The 20402-nt window shown below is 47.3% G+C and overlaps 1 protein-coding gene across 5 annotated transcripts in view; it reads right to left on the bottom strand.

Annotated features, from left to right (window-relative positions):
- Positions 1-7766, bottom strand: part of LOC111849302 (galactosylgalactosylxylosylprotein 3-beta-glucuronosyltransferase 1) — a 71380-nt gene extending 63614 nt beyond the window's left edge. For all 5 annotated transcript variants that reach the window (XR_011983373.1, XR_011983371.1, XR_011983372.1 and 2 more), the window contains exon 1: positions 7267-7766. The gene's annotated coding sequence lies outside the window, so the exon portion shown is untranslated. The remainder of the gene's footprint in view (positions 1-7266) is intronic.
- Between the last annotated feature and the right edge of the window lie 12636 nt (positions 7767-20402).

The raw sequence follows: 20402 nt of genomic DNA, 5'->3' as shown, positions 1-20402 counted from the left end.
GGAGGGGGGGGCCAGAGGTAACAGAGAGCTCAGAGATTTTCCGGAGAGACAGCTGTGGTAACTTTAAGTTCCCCTGGGCGTCTCCTGCACCGTAACAGTGTTTCGAGGAGGACATGCCGATGATGGATTTGGAAGGCAAAGCGAGGTGATATCTAGGCGGTAGACAGGTTTCTCTTTTAATGAGCGCAGAGGCTCTGCCATCTCGCCGTCGTCAGTCCGAGTACGATAATGATGTAGTGCTCGCGTTGTTGACTGGAGACGCTCCACCAGAACACACAGCGATCCCAAGGAATGCCCTCTTCCTTGGCGACATGGCCGGCATTCCGAATGAGAGGGAAGGCTTCCATTCACCCTATGAGCGGGATGTGTGCTGCTCTGACGATAAGGTGTTGACGTCCGGTTCTATCTCGCCCTGTCACGTTACAGAGCGGCGCGAGATGACAGCTACAGCTCGATGATAGAGCCTCCCCGGTCTCATACGCTCATCTTCAGTTGGCGGAGGGTCGAAGTTCCCCTTCAAAATTGGCCGTCACAGCGGGGGAACTCGTAGCCGAATCTCCATGTGCACGATTCCATTTAGGTTCTAGAACTCAAGCCCTATGCCCTTTCTCGTATTCCAGCTTGACCGTACCCAAACGCCTCTTTTATAGTGAGACAGCTCTGCGATTGGGTTTCTGGGGTGCTGGTTTCAGGCTAGCTGCACAGTGTTCGCTTCCACTGTTAATTAACGCCTGGGGAAAAGCATCGCAGAAGCTATGACAGCAGTCGGCTCTGTCGTTATCTCATTTGACGTCCGACACGAATCCTGCACTGAGGATGGGCCGCATTTCCTGCGGCGTGGCAGACCCAGACGCGCAAATATGGAGGCTGTTAAAATAGGTCGCTATGTACGCAGGGAGTGTCGTGCCTGGTTGACAACAGGCGAGCCAAGCTGCAGTGGCATAGCTATGGAAGTCTGGTTCTCTTAAATGCTTCTCTTAGACCACTTCTAACCACTTATGGCAGACAGGGACACGGGGGGGTCTGGAGCCAATCCCAGGCAACAGAGGGCAGATGGCTGGGTCACAGCCTGGGACGGGATGTGGGGCACACACACTACAGGCAATTTAGGAACGCAAATTCACCCAACTGCTCATCTTTGCAGAAACTGCAGAGCCCAAAGGAAACACACGAGTCAGGGGGATGCGGGGAGAACTCCATACACAGGCAGGGCAGATGTGGGATTCAAGTCCACAACTGGAGCTGTGAGGCGACGGCAGCACCCACAGAGCCGCTGTGTCAACAACAACAATAATTATAATAATAAAAACAAACAAAAGGGATCAAACGAAAGGGATCAAATCACCCCAAAATAACAACCACCACCATTGGCATCATCATCATCACCATTTTTTCTCAGATGATGGCTTTACTTGAAGCTGGAAGTGGACACAGGAGGAAACCCAGGGTCTCAGCCATGGATTTTAAGAGTTCCTTCCCAGAATTTTGGAGTTTCCTTTTCTCTTTTATGAATTTTGTTTTGGTGCACCACGCCAGAAAATTAAGTGAAAAGCAAGACAGATAACTGATTCGCTCTCCTGATTCACTGTGAGGCGTTATGTCAGCTTGTTTCGATAAATAATAATAATAATCAATCATTTTTTCTCAGCTCACACCAGAGGCATGGTGGTCTTCAAGCCCAAAGTGATGCTGCTTTGCTCCCCTTGCAATAATCAAAGGGATCTGGACCCCATGCCCTCAGGCTGGAGAAAGCAGGAAAGCGGGTGACGTAGCCCTGGGCGCTCAGGGCCGCCACACAGCCTTCACACCGACTCACGTGGGGCGCCGCCTTTGATCCTCCCTGAGATTACAGCCGGTGCTTCTCTGCGACTAATTAGAGGAACTACTTTCCTCGTCTTGCGTTCTTCTCCATGACAGCGGCCGGCAAAATTAATTAAAATTAGAGTGATAGTGGGGGGGAGGCTTGATGAGTCACGATGGAGAAAGGCGGGAGTTGATGAAATGGCCGCTTGGCCTGGACGGTGCCGCAAAGCATTCTGGGAAAGAGGTTGGCAGTTACCCTGCAGTGTGGAGAGAATGCCTCACTTTTGACAGTGACCCTTATGTGGGGGGAATTTCCTTGTGCCTGAGCAGCTACTCTCCACCTGCTGGGCCCTTTCCTGAGATCCTGAGCATCAGTGGCTCACCGTCTGTTTGACGGCAGCCGCCGATAGCATCTCGCGGCTACACTGACAAAGGCGCGTGCGTCAAAAACTGGCAAATGATAAAACCTGCTGCACAGGAAAAGTAGGAAGAGTCTAATCCCCGGGCGGAACGACAGGGCGAGAGATGGATGCAGGCACTCTGCGCTTGGCGGCGGGCGTTCACGGTTAAAGGAGTACAGACGAGTTGCAGTTCCTGAATTAAGTGTGTCTCCCTCCCCTGCTTTGAAGTCTAACCAGTGCCTGTCAGTCATAGCCTGGGAGAACGAATGACCTCACATCACACCAGTCAGATTGCGCAGCTAGAATCCCCCACCAAAATGTGGAATACTGTGCTGGAAAAAGTACAATAAATTATACATATACTTAATATGTGTGGTTCAGTGTGTTTATACACAAATATATTCACTTAGCTTAAAGGCCCCATGGATTAAACAAAAGTCAATTGGCTAGTGAGTACATTTCAGACGTAATAAAATATAATAAAAATAATGAGGTTAGTACAGACCACACATTACCGCTTCAGCTTCAGACTAGAGAGAATGGGCATGTGGTATGATAACCACTTATTGTCTCCAATAGGGGGCGCTGTTCCTGTGTGGCTGGTACATTGCGGATGAGCTATAAGCGGAATGTGATTCGCGGAGGGGAGCCTGTGTTGTTTTTAAAGGTCAGAACCATGTTACATTCTACTTTTCCTCCTCGTGATTCCTGCAGTCCGTTCAGCGTGGGATCAGGCGTCTGCTGAGGGCCACAGGATTTTTCTGGAGGACTTTTGGAGATTTTTGAACATTTTTTTCCCTACAAAATGCACTTTCTGATATTTGCCCTATACATGGTTTGATGACAGGGAAATCCCCCAGGCATTTAAGTGTTTGTCAAGATCACGATGAGTTCTGTATCATATTATTTCCATTTTGTGTGCAATCAAAAGACTGTAATTAACAAGTATTTCACCCACCAGGGGAGGATTATTCACCATGACCATGGTCTGTGTGTGGGGTTAATTTCTGAGCACTTATGGGGACAATTCATAGCTAATGGCTGTTGGTTAAAGGGCTCTCATCTCCAAGCAGAAAATCAAACTAATACCCCGGTAAATGAATGCAGGGCTGAGCCGGCTAGCAGAGGTTACCAGAAGGTTCCGTGTCGGCCGGCCCATGTGACACAGGTAAGCGAATCATCTTTGTCACTCACGCCTATACTCTCCGCCCCCCTCACCCCCACCTGCTGATGGATTTTAGAGCTCATTCCAGCTCCCCACAGACTGGATTAAAAAGCCTCAGCTTCCTGCACAGAAGGTCATTACACGGACGGGACCTCTCTGGAGGGCAGGAGAGGAACTCCTTGCAATCCACCTTTGATTGCAGGTAGACATTTTCCGGTGCCCTCCGTATGTTAATCTACATGACAGCTACCTTCTTACCGGGAACGGCGTGACGCTCTAATGGAGGATCCGATATCCGAGGTGGAGAAGAGCATGGGTGTTTTTGGAGAAGCAGTACCAGGTGGAGGTACAGTATCTGAGGAACATGATGGAAAACCACGAAGAAGCTCTAAAGACAGCACCTTGACTCAAACACGGCCTCGGTGCTGCTGGTCGGTCAGTATCTTCTCATCACTGTCTCCTCAAGAGTCACGTGTCACGTCCTGAGATCATCACTGGTGACAAAGCGGCAAGCAGTCCTCTGGTGACAATGACAATGACACTCGACCAGACTGGAGGGGGTGGCACAAGGTACAGGGGGGCTGGGTGGCAGCGGAGAGTGAACAGGAATTCCGGGTTAATTGCCCCCCCTCATGGGTGGCTGAACCCCCTCCCGAGGGCGACTTAAGGACGCTCACGGGCACCTACGCCCCCCAGCCGGCATCTGATCCCCCCAGGGCAGTGAAAGCAGGTGGGCTGCATTGGACAGGAATGCACACGACACCCCCAGCCAGCTGCGTAACACTCCTCCCTGGACGACTACACCCCCTGGGGCGTATAAAAGCATGAAATAAAATCAGCATAATGAGATTACCCCCCCCCCACACACACCCCCACCGCAAAAAAAGGCCTGAGGCTATTAACACAATGGAAGGGTGTGCTGAAGGCCACATACTTTACTCTCTTTGTTTATTTGTTACTCCTTGCTGCCTTATATTTGGTCGCAGGTGCTACAGGCCGAGTCCATCTGAGATGCGGAGCTCCTGGGATGTGAAGCCCGGGCTCGATGCAGAAGGGTGCCATTTGGTGTGCTAATTGAGGCTGGAATTTAGCCGGGGAGCTTGTGAACCGAGATCTCAGGGAGCAGATGCTATCCCTGGGGGGTGAGTTAGACTCCTCTGCTCATCCTAACGTCCCAGACCCCCAAAGAGAGTCACAGAAAGCCTGTAATGATCACTACAGCGGCTACTATTACAATGAGTTTAAGGTTAGCCAGGAAGCTAGTGTAGCCCCCAGACGCTAACATTGGATATCAGTGGCCCAGTGGCAGAGCGTGACCCTTAGCGGGGGCTGTGATGAATGAACAGCGTGGCACAAAGGAAGGCCAGCGACGGCGGGGCCCCTCCCCGCAAACAGTCGCCTTGTTTATATTCATGCCGCGAGAGTCTCACGGACAAAGGGGCCGCTCTCTGGCCCAGACTGGGGGGCTACAGCGGCACAAACGGCAGCGCTAACGGCACAAACGGCAGCGCTAACGGGACAAACGGCAGCGCTAACGGGAGCAGCGCTAACGGGAGCAGCGTGACGCGCCAGGATCGTCCTGCCATGACGGGATGTAATGGGCTGACTGGGACAGAGCATGGTGCAGAGCGGGGGTGTACACATGGCTGGGACCACAGGGGCACTGGTCCTGCTGAAAGCTGGCTGGCGCCCGCAGTGCCTAATCCCCTATGACTTATCAATCCAAAGCATCTTTGGCAAGGTTGGCCTCTTTGTATGAATTATGCCCCCCATCTTAAAAAAAAAAATCCTAGAATCGCCCCTGAATCAGACCACCCCCTACCCCTAATCCCACTCCTTCCTGTCTCCTTAATCGCCCCCCCCCCCCTCCCACCAGCAGCAGGTGATAGCGATCAGGATCCATGTCGAAACGTCACAATTTCATGGAATTAAATCTCTGATCCCTTTCCTGGTTGAGTTTCCATGCCCTCTGAACATGAACGACAAACGGAAGATCTCCCAGCTGTTGCCTTTCTATCTTTCTGTTTTTTTTTTTTATTGTCTTATTGTCACAGAGCAAAACGTGCATGACAATTGGTAAATAAGCGCTACCCCGACGGTCAAAGTCACGCCAGGGGTTGGAGGGGGCACCGTCAGACTTATGGCCCCCGCATCAGAGTCATCGTATTCCCGTGAGCCTTAACTGGACGCGTCGGGTTATGAGCAAACCCCCCCCGGACGCTGCGCCCAGCATCGCTACTTGCTGACGTAGAGCTAAATATGATCTCAGCCTCGAGGACGCTAGAGGTCCTGAAAAAAACACCGCAGCTGGTGAATTGAGCTCCAGGACGGCCTGAGAAAAATAGCATCGTATCAGGGGCCGCTGCTGGAAAGTGCAGACCTCAGCCCTGGGATCGATGCTGTGTGCGTATCAGCTACGCGTGACTGCTTTATCAGCTGCTCCAGAGCCTCTTTGGGTTGGCCAGCGTACGGAATATGGACAGAGGGGAGCGATTGGGCCGGGATCCACGGGGGTATAATCGCTGGCGGTAGAATGTAAACAGTTGGGCCGAGCTAACCGGTCGTGTCTCTGGCGAGGGACGCGCTTCTTGAGTTTTTATGGCGCCGACACATGCTCAGTCTCTCCTGACTGCCTGTTGGACACAAGCAATCTCTGGAGGGGGGCTAATGGCTGCCACCATTGCCAGCGAAACCCAGAGCTTTTTGCGTGTCTCTACACGGCGTGATAACCCCACGAGCCTGGGGAGGAGGGACATGCCTTCTCCAAGCTGGAGGTTCACTAATAGGTTTGAAAGTTTCCCTGTGGGGGACGGGGGGGGGGGGGGATCGGGGGTTGTGATGGTTTATGCATGTAGCTTCCCTGCCAAACGAGGCCGATGCCTCCCGGCGATACAAAACACTTCGGTACCGATGGCGCTGTCCAATTTGCTAATTGTTGTCATGGGCTTATTAACCAGCGAGAGCAACCCAAGTCGGCCTTTTCTCATTACGCGCCGTCCGCCGGGGCCCCTTCTCTCCCACGCTTGCCGGCTCCTCCTCTTTGGGTCAGGAAGAGGGGATGTGTTACGTTAACCCTACTGGGAGCGCAGGCTGATGAGCGGAGCGACGGAGCCAAATCGCATGAGGTAACTCAGCTGACATCCAGCTGTGGTTCTCCGAGAAGCATCATTGGGCAAAGGGGGCATTGAGACTGGCTCACACCCTCTCCCTACGCCAACCTGAGGGCTCCGCAGAAACTTCGATGGCCCTTCTCAGACATTTGCCATGGTTTTCTCTTCCCTAAACCACCAACCCCCACCACTCCCCACCCTCCCGGCCCGTTTGTCCACTGGAAGCAAACTTTTTCATCCCCTCCCCATGTGAAGAGGGTGAGTCGTATCCCTGGGCCGGCATGCAGTCTGGTTCGTTCGCGAGCAGCAGATGCACATCAGAGGATGCGGAACGCAAGTGTGCACCTCTCTGCTGCTGGTCCTCTCAACCTCTGTCACACACACACACACACACACACACAAACACACAAAGAAGTAGCAGTCCTTTCAGCACCGCTAACGGCTAACAACACAACCCTGTTTATATGCAGCAGCCCTGGCTGGGATCAGCATCAGCTGCGGTCCAGTCGGGGCACTTTCCCATACTCTCGCATACATTAAAATTTTTAATTATGGATCAGATGATTATCCAGCACGCAAACAAAGCTGTAACTCAGAGGGAGCCGGGGTGAGGGGGGGGTGGGGGTGGGCAGGGGGAGGCAGAGATCACAGTGTCTTCCCGCAGTTCAGATTTGTATCTGCACACTACATGAATGCCGGTCCCTTGTCATTAACATATTCACATGTACAGTTACAGGCTCAGGAAGACGAATAAGAAATAATCAAGCATCTGTAAAATTCTTTTTACCTTCACTTGCAGACTTTACACGGGCTGCTATTTCCACTGCACGCCACACACGGGCTCCCATTCAATTCCGAAATCCCGTCTTGCCTCCGCTTGGTTCATCTCTCTCTTTTTTTTTTCCCCTTTCTCCCCCCCCCCCTTTTTTTTTGCTGAGCCCGAGGCTGAATTCAATGCATCCTTTTATTTTATCCTTCTGTGGCCAGTGGCTTCCGCAGGGGGAAAAAAAAAAGGAGAGAAAAAATCCTTGGTGAATTTACTGCTCCCTCTTGCCTTGTCGTGGTCGCGCACGAGCGCAGGGAATACCGCGTGTGGACACCTGCACGGGTATGTCGGGGAGGGATGCCGATCGCTAGCCGTCCCCCCCCCCCCTTGCGATCCTCCGCCTCTTTCTGTCTGCCGACCCTCTCGGAGCTGCTAGCTGCCGCGCCAGAGCGGGAGAGTAGGACCCCGAGCGTGGTGAGACATCTGTGAATGTGTTTACACGGGACTAAAGTAGCCTTTTAGCTGTGACAGAGCCCGCCCTCCCCCTTATAGAGACAGGCTGGCTAATGGCACATACCACTGACGCTCGGAGTGGGGATGACAGCTGGGGAAGCAGGCAGGGAGTGAGAAAGCAAGACAGGCAGAGAGGGAGCGAGCGACCGAGCGAGCAAGAGAGATGTGTCTGACATTGCTGAATCACATAGCCTGGTTTCGACATCTGCCCCCCCACCACCTTTGAGAATAATAAAAATGGAGGCCCCTATTTTTCTGATGGTATGTGCCGTTTCTCAGGGAATGATCCAACTACTTGTTCTCCTAATCCATCGCCGCACTTGCCTCCAGAGGCAATCTGATTTGTGTGGACGAGGGCTTCGCGGAGCAGCCTCTGGCTCAGGTGCCCACCAGAGGCACAAAGGTCTCAAAGAGGGCCATTGGAATCACAAAGGTCTTAAATCACGGCTACAGGCGTGTGTGTGTGTGTGGGGGGGCAGATTCATGGGACCCCAGGACAGTTTATTCGTTATGGGACTTTTTCAAAAGACGGAGGAGGTAGTGGGGAGATCTCTAGAGCATCAGAGGAGACAACACTATGCTGTCCAGATTAATAGCAGAACCACAAACCACATTCATTTTTTCTTTATGCTGCTCGATTCTGAAATCTAATAATTCATCTAATAATTGAAACTTTAGATTTTGTGCTTTTGAATGCATACTCTGCACACGCAAACTCACGTACATGCAAAGACTTGAATGGAGAAGCAGAGTCCCTTTTCTTTCAAAAGATCCACTGGAGAGAGATCATACCCACCGGAGAGAGATCCTACCCACTAGAGGGAGATCCTGCCCACCAGTGTGAGATCCTATCCACTGGAGGGAGATCCTATCCACTGGATGGAGATCCTACACACCGGAGGGAAATCCTATCCACTGGATGGAGATCCTACACACCGGAGAGAGATTCTATCCACTGGAGGGAGATCCTGCCCACCAGTGAGAGATTTTATCCACTGGAGGGAGATCCTATCCACTGGAGGGAGATTCTACACACCACCGGGAGATCATAAGACTCTAGGAAAAAGTTGCTCTCTGTCAGTGAGTGCCTGACTAATGCAGCAGGCTGTTTACAGGAATCTGGACGGATGGGAGGGGCACTGTTTGTATTTCTGGTGAGAAGCTGTCTAGTCGCGTGGAAATGCACCAAAAGCGCAGGGCAGTCAGGGACCTCTTAGCCACTAACGTGGCTCAACCTCGCCAGTGGCGCAAGTAGGTCAGGGAGTTCGATGTCGCCACTGCGTCCGGTGGCAGAGCAAGTCTCGAGGGGACGGGGTGTACATGAAATGCCTGGGGCTGCAAGGAGTAGGGCGGAGGCCTGGGGGTGCAGTGGGTGGTGGTTTTTGGCCAGCAGGAAATACAGACTCCATAGCCCACGGACGACTACTGCCTGAGATCACCCTGACCAGGTCCTTCTTCCCAGAAATAACTTTTAAAAATAAGCAGACAAGTTGGAGAAAATAAAGTCACCATTACGTCAGCCCGATGTCAGACGGGCGTCAAGGAGGGCTCACTTTTAACACGACTCAGGGAAGGTGCCCAGGACACTGTGTACTGTGTGCAGAGCTGGTGCTAATCAAGGACAGCAGTTCAGGAAAAGCGAAGTGCGATGTTTTGGACAGTTTCGCGGCCCTGCTTCCTGAAAGGGCCATTCAGCTCCCAAACGAAGAGGCACAGACTAAGGCTAATATAGCTTCCAGAGTCCAGAATAAATGCTTTACATCATAGGCCAGAAGCAGAAAAGCTACTGGCTTATAAATATCATCATTTTGTTCAGCCAGAGTCATGATGTTGACTCATTCCTGAGTGTTTGTTTTTCACATTGCCCGGTATTTGTTGTTCGTGTTTTTCAAACAGTGGCCACAGACTGCCAAAACTGTCCAGTTATTTTTTACTTCAGATAGTGTCTATTAGGGAGAGAGGGCATAGAGTTTACAGTGTAAACTCAGACAGATTGTTCTGATTGGACATCTGCTTCAAAGGGGTTGGCACTTAGTGAGGAGAGAACCAATCAATGCACTCCATTGTGCTTCTAGGTAGATGCAAGGGCGGGGCAGGCGATTACGCTTATGGTAATCTGTCTGTCTCAGGTCAAGTGATGGGGGCAGTGTGTGGCTCAGTTGGTTAGGGTGCTGTGGTTGTGTTTGGATGATTGATAGTTTAAATCCCAGGGCTAGTAAAATAATCTTAATCTCCATAATCAGGCTGACCCTGCTTCCTCAGGTGCACGTCACTTAAGAAAAAATAAGTTAAAAGTATCTGTTCAATAAATGTGAATAATCATCACTGCAAAGCGAATTAAAGCTTCAAAAGTCTTCCCCAGTCCTATTTTAAAAACCCCCACAAAAGTAGGCCAATCGATATCTGAAATATATTTATGCCTGTCCTTCTTCAATGCACGTTTTACCAGTCAGAGAAGGTCATCCAAACTATCTGACGATCTCGGAACTCCTTGTGAAATGTCACCAGTACGCGCCATACAGCATTTGAAGGAATCGCCGGCCTGGGATTCGGATACTGGTAATGAGTCAACGGCTCTCAGACCAACTGTTTCATGCATGAGAGAAAACAATTATTAGCAAATGATGGCGAATTGAGCACGGCCCATATGAAAATACCCGAAATGCCACATCGTCAAGCTGTCGGCGGCAAATCCCAGAGAGGACGCCGGCCAAATCAGGCAGACACATTTTACTACCAATTTGTCATTATTTGGGAAAAAAATAACATTTTGAACATATGTATTTTTAATAGTTCTGATTTCCAATAGCGGCTGATGGTCTTTTGTTAGGCAGTCAGATGTTGTGGAGCCAGGAGACACGGGGTTGTGAGATACAGCCATGGATTTCGGAGTTCCGTTCTCAGTACCTTTTGTGGATTTTCTTTTGGTGAGCCATACCAGAAGCATAAAATGAAAAGCAAAAGACCTAACTGATCCACTGTGTTCACTTTATGTTGCTTTAATACTACTACTACTACTACTACTAATAATAATAATAATAATAATAATAATAATAATAATAATAATAACAACAACAACTACATTGGTTGTGGTTCATGGGAGGTGGTGCGTGACTCAGCTGGTTAGGATTTCATGCCCATCATCGGAAGATCTTTGGTTCAAACCCCATGGCTGGCAGATTGATGTCCCCCTTCAGCAAGACACTTAAGCCCCAATTACTCCAGGGGTAGCTGACCCTACTATGTAAATTGTACCTTGATTTGGATAGAAAGCCTCTGCCTAATAAGTAAGTGTAACTGTGGCATGTTGTATAGAAGAGGCTTTTATCTGGTCTGTCTCTGGTCAGAATGGACTTGTTACAAAGGACCAGGTTGGATTCTCTGATGGTGAAGACCGAGGATGTCACGCATGCAGAGGCAGGACCTACAAGATTCCCAGTTGTCTTTATCCCTGAGCAGTAATTTTGGTGCCCCGAGTTGTGCAGCCAAATTGATGTTCAGGGTGTAGATCACCTCTCTGAAACACAAGTCGGCCGCAATATAACGAAGAGATGCAGGGGTTCAGCCAACCTTGAGTATGAGCGGTGCTGAATAAATCGCTGGAATAAAATGTTCTTTCACACCCCGTGATTCCAATGCCGTGTTTAGGCGACGCGATAATTTGTCACCCCAGAGCCTCGCTGGGCACACTCTCCTGCTTTTCCGATCGCCACGCTTTCCACAACGGCGTTCGCTCGTAATGCGGGTCCGCCTGCGCCCTCTGCTTTCAGCCTGCCACCAACGAGTCCGTCAACTTTGTGGAGCACCGCCTGGACCCCGAGCCCGAGAGCATTTAAAAAAGGGGCCAGACGCACAATCACGACCCTCACATCACGCTGAAAGAGCTCTCTATTCCCTGAATATATTAAAATGTTGTGGTGGGGGGGGGGGGGGGGAAATACATTTAACTTGAACGTTCAAAGTGCCAGCAACTGTGTTCCTTTCGTGCAATTAAAGTTGCGTTGTTACCGTCTGAATAAATTTCAATTTTGACGGCTCATTCACCTGGTAATATTTAACATCAAATGCAATGCGTGCTGCTTTAATTCTTTATTAGCGTTCACATTTGCGTGACGCTCACATTGCACTCTGTTTTTCATTCTAATAACATGCTTGACATGTTTCTCAGGTGGCGAAGGCTTCGGAGACAGCGGCAGGAGATGGTGATGTTCGAATATAGTAGAAGATATTACAGAATCCATTTATCATGGATGTAATAGATGCAAGTACAAGGGAAACTATGGAAATTCATGTAAAATGATTTAGATGGTGATTTTAAAACTTATTTCATATATTTTTTGTGTCAAAATGAATTCGTCACATCATATATTAAATCATACCTTAAATGTCTTTGAATTTGCTGCTTTTTGATGTTTTTTTAAAGCTCTAAACAAGTTGACATAAAGAACACATGCAAGCAGGTGTTGATTGTTGTTCAGCTTGATTGTGATTTAAGGTGACTAATTAGTAATGCACTGCAGTGCTTGTTTGGCCATACATTAAATACGGGTGTCACTATGAAGGACTGTGATAATGATGATAGACTGAGATGGTTGTGCTTAGACATGCTGCCCTTTGATGAGACGCTCAGCTTAGCTTACCTTCAGTTGTGTATCTGTTGGTATTTCTTTCACTCTGAATACATTTATGATTTATCACAAACCTTAAATTAGTGGAGGAAGTATTTCACCAGCTTCACAATTAGATGGCAGAAGTGAAATGCTGTAATTGTCTCTAAGTATAGTTTTTAAGCTGTATATATAATTATAGAGTAGAAATAATTAATTTTACAAAAAAATTATTCTAAAATTATAGTCTATATTTCTTATTATGTATGAATGCCTTCAGATGTATGCATCTTCTTGCTGTGTGACCGAAAGTTTATGATCCGAATCTTTAATTTGGAACAAAAACAGAGATGCACTTAACCCTCGACTGTGGAAAAAAATAACTGTTCCCCATATTTTTCTAAATCAAACACTATTCATTATGGTCGATCGTTACAATTAGTTGGAGGCTGACAGTAATTTGTAATTAAAGGGATCTCAGGTCTTTCGGTTGCTTGAAGATAAGGAACATTATGTATTATGGCTGCTGTTTTTACGAGTGAAAGGTCCTTTCTTGGTTGGCGTCTGCTCAAAGCCCAAGGATTTGGCAAAAGATTGCTATGACAACTCTGTCTGTTTGAGTACTGCTGATTATTCATGCTGGGGATGCGATAAATGGGAATCACGGCCATTTATAATGTCATGTACAATGTATGTGTTTATCTTACAAATAAAACATGTATCTTGTTTGTGATGCTATAAAATATGTTGGATGTTTTTCAGGTTAAAGACTTATATATATATATCCAGTACTAGTGTAGCAGAGTTTTCCCGTAATATAGTCTATGATAATATTCTATGTTCTTGTGAAGCTCTGTAGAACACCCCCAAGCTACCATTCCGTAGACATTTTCTAGAAGTTAAGTACAGACTACTTTACCAACATCCACCTTCACAGAAGCCTTAGTGTTCATGGCGTGTAATACGTTGGCCTGATCTCAATTTCCCTGCCCCATGATGGCAGTCGTCTAAGGACGTGATTGAGGTGAGGAAAAGCTTTGGCCGGGGACCAAACTGATCAAGCCTATTAGCAGAATCCGTTGAATCTGGCTCCTTTTCCCCCCCCTCCTCAAGAATTACGAGGCACTGCCCTTGTGAATCCTCAGTGCTCCGGGCCTCAGGGGCCCTGCTGGATGGAGTCGTAGGGAGATGTTTCCAGCAAAAACCGAGCCAGATGCAGTGCACAGGCTCTTTGTCTTCGCCGGTCTCTGAGGACGCGGTCAGCAATGTGTCGATTCAAACTGAACAAAGATCTAATAGCAAGCGGCCGTCCTCCAACCGGCTAACAAATAGCTTGTCTGCAACAATTGGTATTCTCTGGAGGCCCTCTGTGATTGTTTACAAACCTAAATGGTTACAAATGGCCTGGATGATGTTCCCTTTGTTTGGCACACGGATAAATCTAATCACACGTTCCAAACAGTTCTGATGAGGTCTAAGTCATTGAATGTATACCACACTAGAATATTTTTTATAGTTTTTTTCCCCCTCAGTATTTAGCTATTATACTATGCTGCAAATTGGGATCAGATCCTTCTTACTGCATTTTTTTTTTGGAATTTTGAAATAAGCAAACCTGCACATGTCTGACAGTATGGGTCACTGTACCCAGTGACACCTCCTACTAAAAATGACGTGAAAGTGTTATGGATCTTGGCCTGCATGTTGTCGCGGGGGAACTGCGATGGGCCAGAGATGCGCGGACTCCCATTTCGCCGTGCTGCGTCATCCTCGATGATGCCGTCGCCGCAAATCTATCCTGAAGGATCGGGGACAGGCGTAGGAACAGCTCCCCCCCCCCCCAGAACAAACAAACCTCTGTGAGCTTGCCGATACAAGCCGGCCTGTTAGGTTTTCACCCTCCTGTGGAATTGGCCTTGGCACCAAGTGCACAGGGAGCATGGAAGGTGAACAGAATGTGCCGGGGTGTAGCGTTACACTGGTTTGCTCGCTATCGATTGTGACTCTGTCAGTCTCTTGTCATGATAATATGGCATGTGCTGAAAACTCAGTTCCCTAACACGGGGTGAGATTAGCTAAAATGAACCTTTTTTTTGGGGGGGGGGGGAGCAAAAATGGTGAACGAGGCAGATTAGGTGGGGGTTGGATTCCCTTTGATGAGTGGTTCTGGTTTTTCATCCACACATAACATTTGGTAGATGCTTTTATCCAAAGGGACAAACATTTTTTGAGAAAGCAGGGTTCCGACAATCCTTGGAGCACGTGGAGTAGTGAAATCACTCTACCGACCTTGGGATTTGAACTGACAACCTCCCAATCATAAGCACAGCGTCGCGACCCGCTGAGCCACACTCTGCCCCCCACCCGTCCTTCTCTACACCCCACCTCTGTCCTGGATCAGCTGCTTTGATAAGCTTGGTTTGGGCACAAAGATGAAATGAATTTAAAACGACATGTGGTCTGGCATCACTCCATTATAAATGGATGATTCTTTCTGCAGGACCCGGTTCCTTTCACTAAAAAAAGCTGCTTATTTTTTGTTTGTCTCATGAAAATCCTTAATCTTCTACAGTGATCAGAACACAACACGGCCCGTCGTCGTGATGAAAAGCTGCAGCCGCGAGACAATACAATTACTCAGTTCAATTACTGATATCTGGATGTACTTTTGCAGGATACAAAATCTCATTTTAACGGGTTATGAACTCTGTTGGTTCAGCCATCGGCTGTGTGGTTTATGGGGCCGGAAAACTCGAAAGCGATGTCTCGAAACTCGAAATTAGATCGATAGCTGTTTACGACAAATTAAAGAAACTTATGCCAACGATGGCAATACTATGTTTCAAAAGTAACTTGCTGGTATCTCTTATAACTTGACACATGATTATAATAAAGTTGGTGAGACTCTCCCCATTGGCTTCCCTGCAGTGTAGTTGCTGTACTGATATCAGTGTTATCATGAGCAAGATAGGCACTTATATATGGCTCTGAATGTGCCATACAGTATGTGATGACAGTCACTGAAGCTCTAAGCACAATGTGAGGGAGCTGGAGGGGACAGTATAGTGATCCTAGAAGCTGGTGTGATTCCTACTATCTGCACATCTCAACACTCAATAGGCGTCCCTCAGGGTTCAGTTTTAAAGCCTTCCCAAGTTTCCTTGCAAACTGCCATAGATCCTGATGTACTATTATCAGCACATATTGCCTTTAAAATGAGATTTCAAAATTATGCTAATAGCTAATATCTCTGCTGCTTTAGTTTTGTTTTCCTAGGGCTTAGCAAGTCTGGGGACATCTATTGACTGTCGGTCTTGGCAGATAAGGTGTAAAACCTTTAATCAAGGTGAAAAGCACGTAGAGGCTGGCTCAGAACGTCTTTCGCGCACCCCTAAAATATTGTTGGCCCAACGGCTTAACAGCTACTAACCCACAAGGCTAAATCTAAAACCTTGTCAGTCCTGATGTTTTGAGTGGCAGAATCCTACAGCGACCGTTCAATATGGAAGCCCTTTGTGCCTCTGGTGCAGACTCATCTCTATAGTATCTCTGGCTTGATTATCCCACTATACCAGACCCAGGCATCTGATCTAGATCTGTTTTCACGCTCCATAGTCAGCATCTATTACAATGTTAGGACCCAAATGACTCGCCTTATCTATTTTACCTTCGACCCAAAATCGAATACAATTAAGACACTGAAAAAAATCACTAATAGCTTTTGATGTGTTTCTTTTACCGTGATACCCTTGTTCTGTTTTTTACTTTAATCACATAACAATTTTCTTTGGTAAGAGATGGCAATAAATTATAGGGGTAAAACCAAAGGATCGCACGGACAGCAACACACATGCAATTACCTTTCGCCTCGTAACTGTAACGTGTATTCTGTCATGCTTTGAAATCGGCAAAATCAAAAACATTGTAATGACTCTCCTTGTCCTTACACAGGAAATCCCCTTCTCCATGTTTTTTGTTGGGCTGATTTTTATTGCGGTTGCAAAGATAATCCTTGTGAATCCCCCCCCCCCCCCCCCCAGTCATGCAACACCGATACAAATCTTTACTATGCCACAAACATTCATTATAGGAGAAATGCAGCAAAATCTCTGCTATTTCGTATACGGGAAACCAACATTAAAATCTGAGCTGAAACAAGGCACAGTATCATAAAGGGGAATGAAGAATGTTTAAGTCAAAAGAGCTTTATCCCGCATAACATTTAGAATATGAATGGCTTCACATCTAATTTGTTTAATGAGCAGAAATCAGGGCTGAAAAAGTGAGACCTGCGCTGATCAGTGGAAGATCACAGCCGGCGTGGTTGTAGCCTGCAGTGTCAGCATTTCGTCTGAAGAGCCGGCCCCCCCCTCAGCCCTGGTTGCTCCAGCCCCCCCCCTCTCTAACAAGCCGACTAGGCTGCCAGGGTCCCGAGACAGAGGCCGATAATGAAGGACACCGAAAGAGAAAAATCATTCTCCTTCCCCAGTATGGAATACCATCATTATAATCATTATGCATTTTGCCGGTTAGAACTATCATTACTGTACAGTGTGTGAGCCTTTATTATATACGCGGTGTGTTTAAATAATGAACCGTTAGCTTGGCGTTTGACCGACGGTGACAGATAGCTAGGCCCCAAGCCATTTGGAGGGCCATGCGTCACCCTACGCGGTCGAAACAGCGCACTCTCCATTAAGAAGGTGGTCCAGAACACGTAACCTCTGATGACACATAGGTGGGGCCACACTGCACATTAAAAACAAGGAGCCCCCGTGGGCTTGAGCTTCTGTACTGGCATGGAGGTTGGGAATTGCTTACTCAGGGGGAAAATCGTAGTCAGCATCCTGCTGTCCAGGCGTCTAATGAAAGCCACGGGCGGGACGGTGGGGGCCATGAAATCATGTCGCCGGCTGAAGGAATGGTGGACTTTTTGGAGGTTTTTCTCATATTTGTTTGTCTTTCCCAGAATGCAAAGCCAGGGAAACATTTTGAAGGAGTGAGATGATGTATGACGTAATGTCAGTCAGTATGACGTAATGTGTCAGTGCCAAATTTCCTCAGCATGACCCCACCCACTCATTTAAATGTTCAGAATTATAAATACCCAAAAATCAGGCCAAGATGCACTCAAACCGGTTCTTAAAAAGATGTCCACGGACATCAATCGGTACATTTAGGAGTAGTTTTTGCGGAGTTCAAGCAACTTTTTTGTTTTGAAATGGTTTAATTGTAAATTGCCACACCCACGTTTTTGTTTGTATAAAATAAATTATGAATAAAAGTAAATGCAGCTGTTTTAGCAAGGAGTTCTGCAGGGCTGCAGCTTCCCCCCCTTTAATACTCACCCCGATAACATGCCCTAAAGACGCTCATCGTTAATGTGAGCATCTGTACTTGTACAAAGTGACCTTTAGCAAATGTCGTCGGATGGCGGCCAAGGGGGGGCGCCACCGATTCACCCCGATTCACCGCCCAGGATGTCAGGCAGCCGTTGTGTCGAATATGCGGCAATAATAATGGGAGCCGCGACAATCAAACGTGTCGGGTCATGCTGACGGTCCTCCAGGCTGCACAAATTGGACCGGCGCCGGATTTTGTTTGTCCGCATCGCTCGGAATCCATCATCTTCCACAAGTCCGTCCGGCGGCCGCACAAAGCCACGGGATTTCGGGGGAGCAGTAATTGATGTGCGCCGTTGCGTGACACCTCTCGAGCCCATCGCTCCATGGGTCACGTCTCTCGGAGGGGGGGGGGGGGGGGGGAGAGAAGCGGCTTTATATATTCTCCTGTGTCTTGTTGTACGGCCTGCTCTGCGTTTCCGAAGACACACCGCAAAGCTGAACACTGTGTACAAGGACAAGCCCTCGAACCCAGGGTCAGACAGCGGCCTGCTGGGTCGACCTTAGGACTCAGGCAGGATCTGTGGCAGGATCATGTAACACAAGCCCTTGGAATGAAACTAATTTAAAAATGATGAATGTTGTACATTTTCCCTTCTCAGGTGAAATTTCAAGTTTAATTTGTCATACACACAAACATGCACTGTACATCTGTGTAGCTAAATGCTTTTCCTCTTGCTTCTAGGATTGTGCTTAAAAGAAAATATATAATATATTAAACTATATTAAAAACTAATAATGTTGCCATTTTGTTGGGGGAAAAAATAATCAGGAATCATTTCTTAGCCGTCAACTGAGGTTATTTACACTCAAGGAACAAGATGCAGGTGGACAAATGATCACCCTCTGCTGGCATTTGGGACACTCGTCGACTTCTACAGTGGGACACGTGGGATTTTATGTTTCTGGGCATAGTTTGACTGGCAGACAGCAAGCCTCAATTTCTCGATTATCATTTTCACTAGCCCTATGGACTTCCTTCGTTCCAAGGACACATACAGGTTTACAATATCCCTGCACATGATTAGATGCAAGAATAAGACTTCGTAGAACTTTGAAGCTGTTGAAGGTTGAATGATCGCATCAAAAAACACGTTTGTTGGTATGGCGATAGTAAGTAGGCACAAAATTAGCCCGACTCTGAAAACCCCAGGAGAATTCTTCGGTGAAAAAAGGGTTAGAATATTGTCAGGATTTGAGCATGCACATTTCTCACTGTGGGAGCGAAATCGCTTTGGATGTTTGAAATTTTTATGAAGTGTGTGCAACACAAATTATGTTCGTTGAGGTTAACTGATTGTAGGACTTCATTTATAATCCTGGGAATCGGTGTCTTGACAGATGATTATTTTCACTGATCATTCTGCGAAATTCTTTGGGGTTTGATTTGTTACACTGGAAGTAAAAAAAAATGGCAGTGTGGAGACTGCGGGGAATTCCTCGGTCTGCTAGAAGACACATGAAGCATGTATGCATTATGCTTTTATGTTGTCTGAGTGTTACATTAATTACCGTTTTGAGTAATCTAGGTAGCAGACAGCTGGGGCACCATGTGTGAAAGGTATGGACTGATGATTTTCCGAAGATCAGTGCAATAGTGACCATGCAGGGGGAAACTGGTAAGATGTGGAGGAAGCTGGAATCACAAGTAGAAACTCAAACCCCAGAGATGTAAGGACACTAAATATTACCTAAATATATTTAGAAAACAAATGTATTGATTTCATTGTGCATCATGGTTTATGCCCTGTGCCGAATCCGTTTGAGGACTTTCATTTCTTCTAGAACCATCTCTGCGGTTTCTGTGTCATAAGTTGCCTGCAGGTTCCATGTTGTACAATCTGTTCTCCCAGCCTGCCCATTGCCTCTGTTCTGCCCCCTAGTGTTCAGGGATTTAAACAAAATAATGTTTAGGGGAAAAAAACAAAACACTCTGGTATTTTCTTTGCAAAGTACTTTGACTCATTCTTTGCTCTTTGACCTCAAGTTTGAAAATGTACCGCCAATGCACGCTTGTCAAGGTTTCGCTTCGGGCAGGTGTTACATAATGGAATTGCTCGTATTATCTCAGCTTTTCACACATAAACCATGAAGAGAAATAACTGATGTTGTGTAATGTTTCGTTTTATTGTTTATGACTGATACGAATAACTGTCATTTTAAACCTTATATATTTAAATGCCCGTTTGCCCATTGTGTTGTATAACCCATACATGTTTACACTGTCAAAGGCTCTGACAGGACCTGCTCCCATAGCTGCCCAACTGCACTGATATTTTAGATAGACTGGTTTCCATTCTTAGGAAAGAATGTCATGAGGCACATGCAGATGCTTCCCTTGAATTTGTTGCATGGCATTTCAATAATGTCTTTGTTGTAGCGAGTTGTGTCACAGCTCAAAGAAGAACTCATACCAACTGCATTTGCCTGCTCCTTCTACTCCTTATACCATTTCTATGCTTTACAATTACCTCAGTTAATACTGTCTATTGCAGTGTGCACTGATACAGTGTGTATATGTTTTTGGCAGTGAAATATCTTTGTAGCTCCGTACCTGACACCTCTCTCCAGCTGTTTTTCAGATGCTCCCATCCACACCTTGTGTTTTCTGACTTGTCCGCCCCACTGTGTCGCT

Source organism: Paramormyrops kingsleyae, chromosome 17 (assembly GCF_048594095.1).
Source record: "Paramormyrops kingsleyae isolate MSU_618 chromosome 17, PKINGS_0.4, whole genome shotgun sequence".
NCBI lineage: Eukaryota > Metazoa > Chordata > Actinopteri > Osteoglossiformes > Mormyridae > Paramormyrops > Paramormyrops kingsleyae.
The sequence above is the reverse complement of the archived record's forward strand: the minus strand, read 5'-3'. Positions and strand labels throughout refer to the sequence as shown.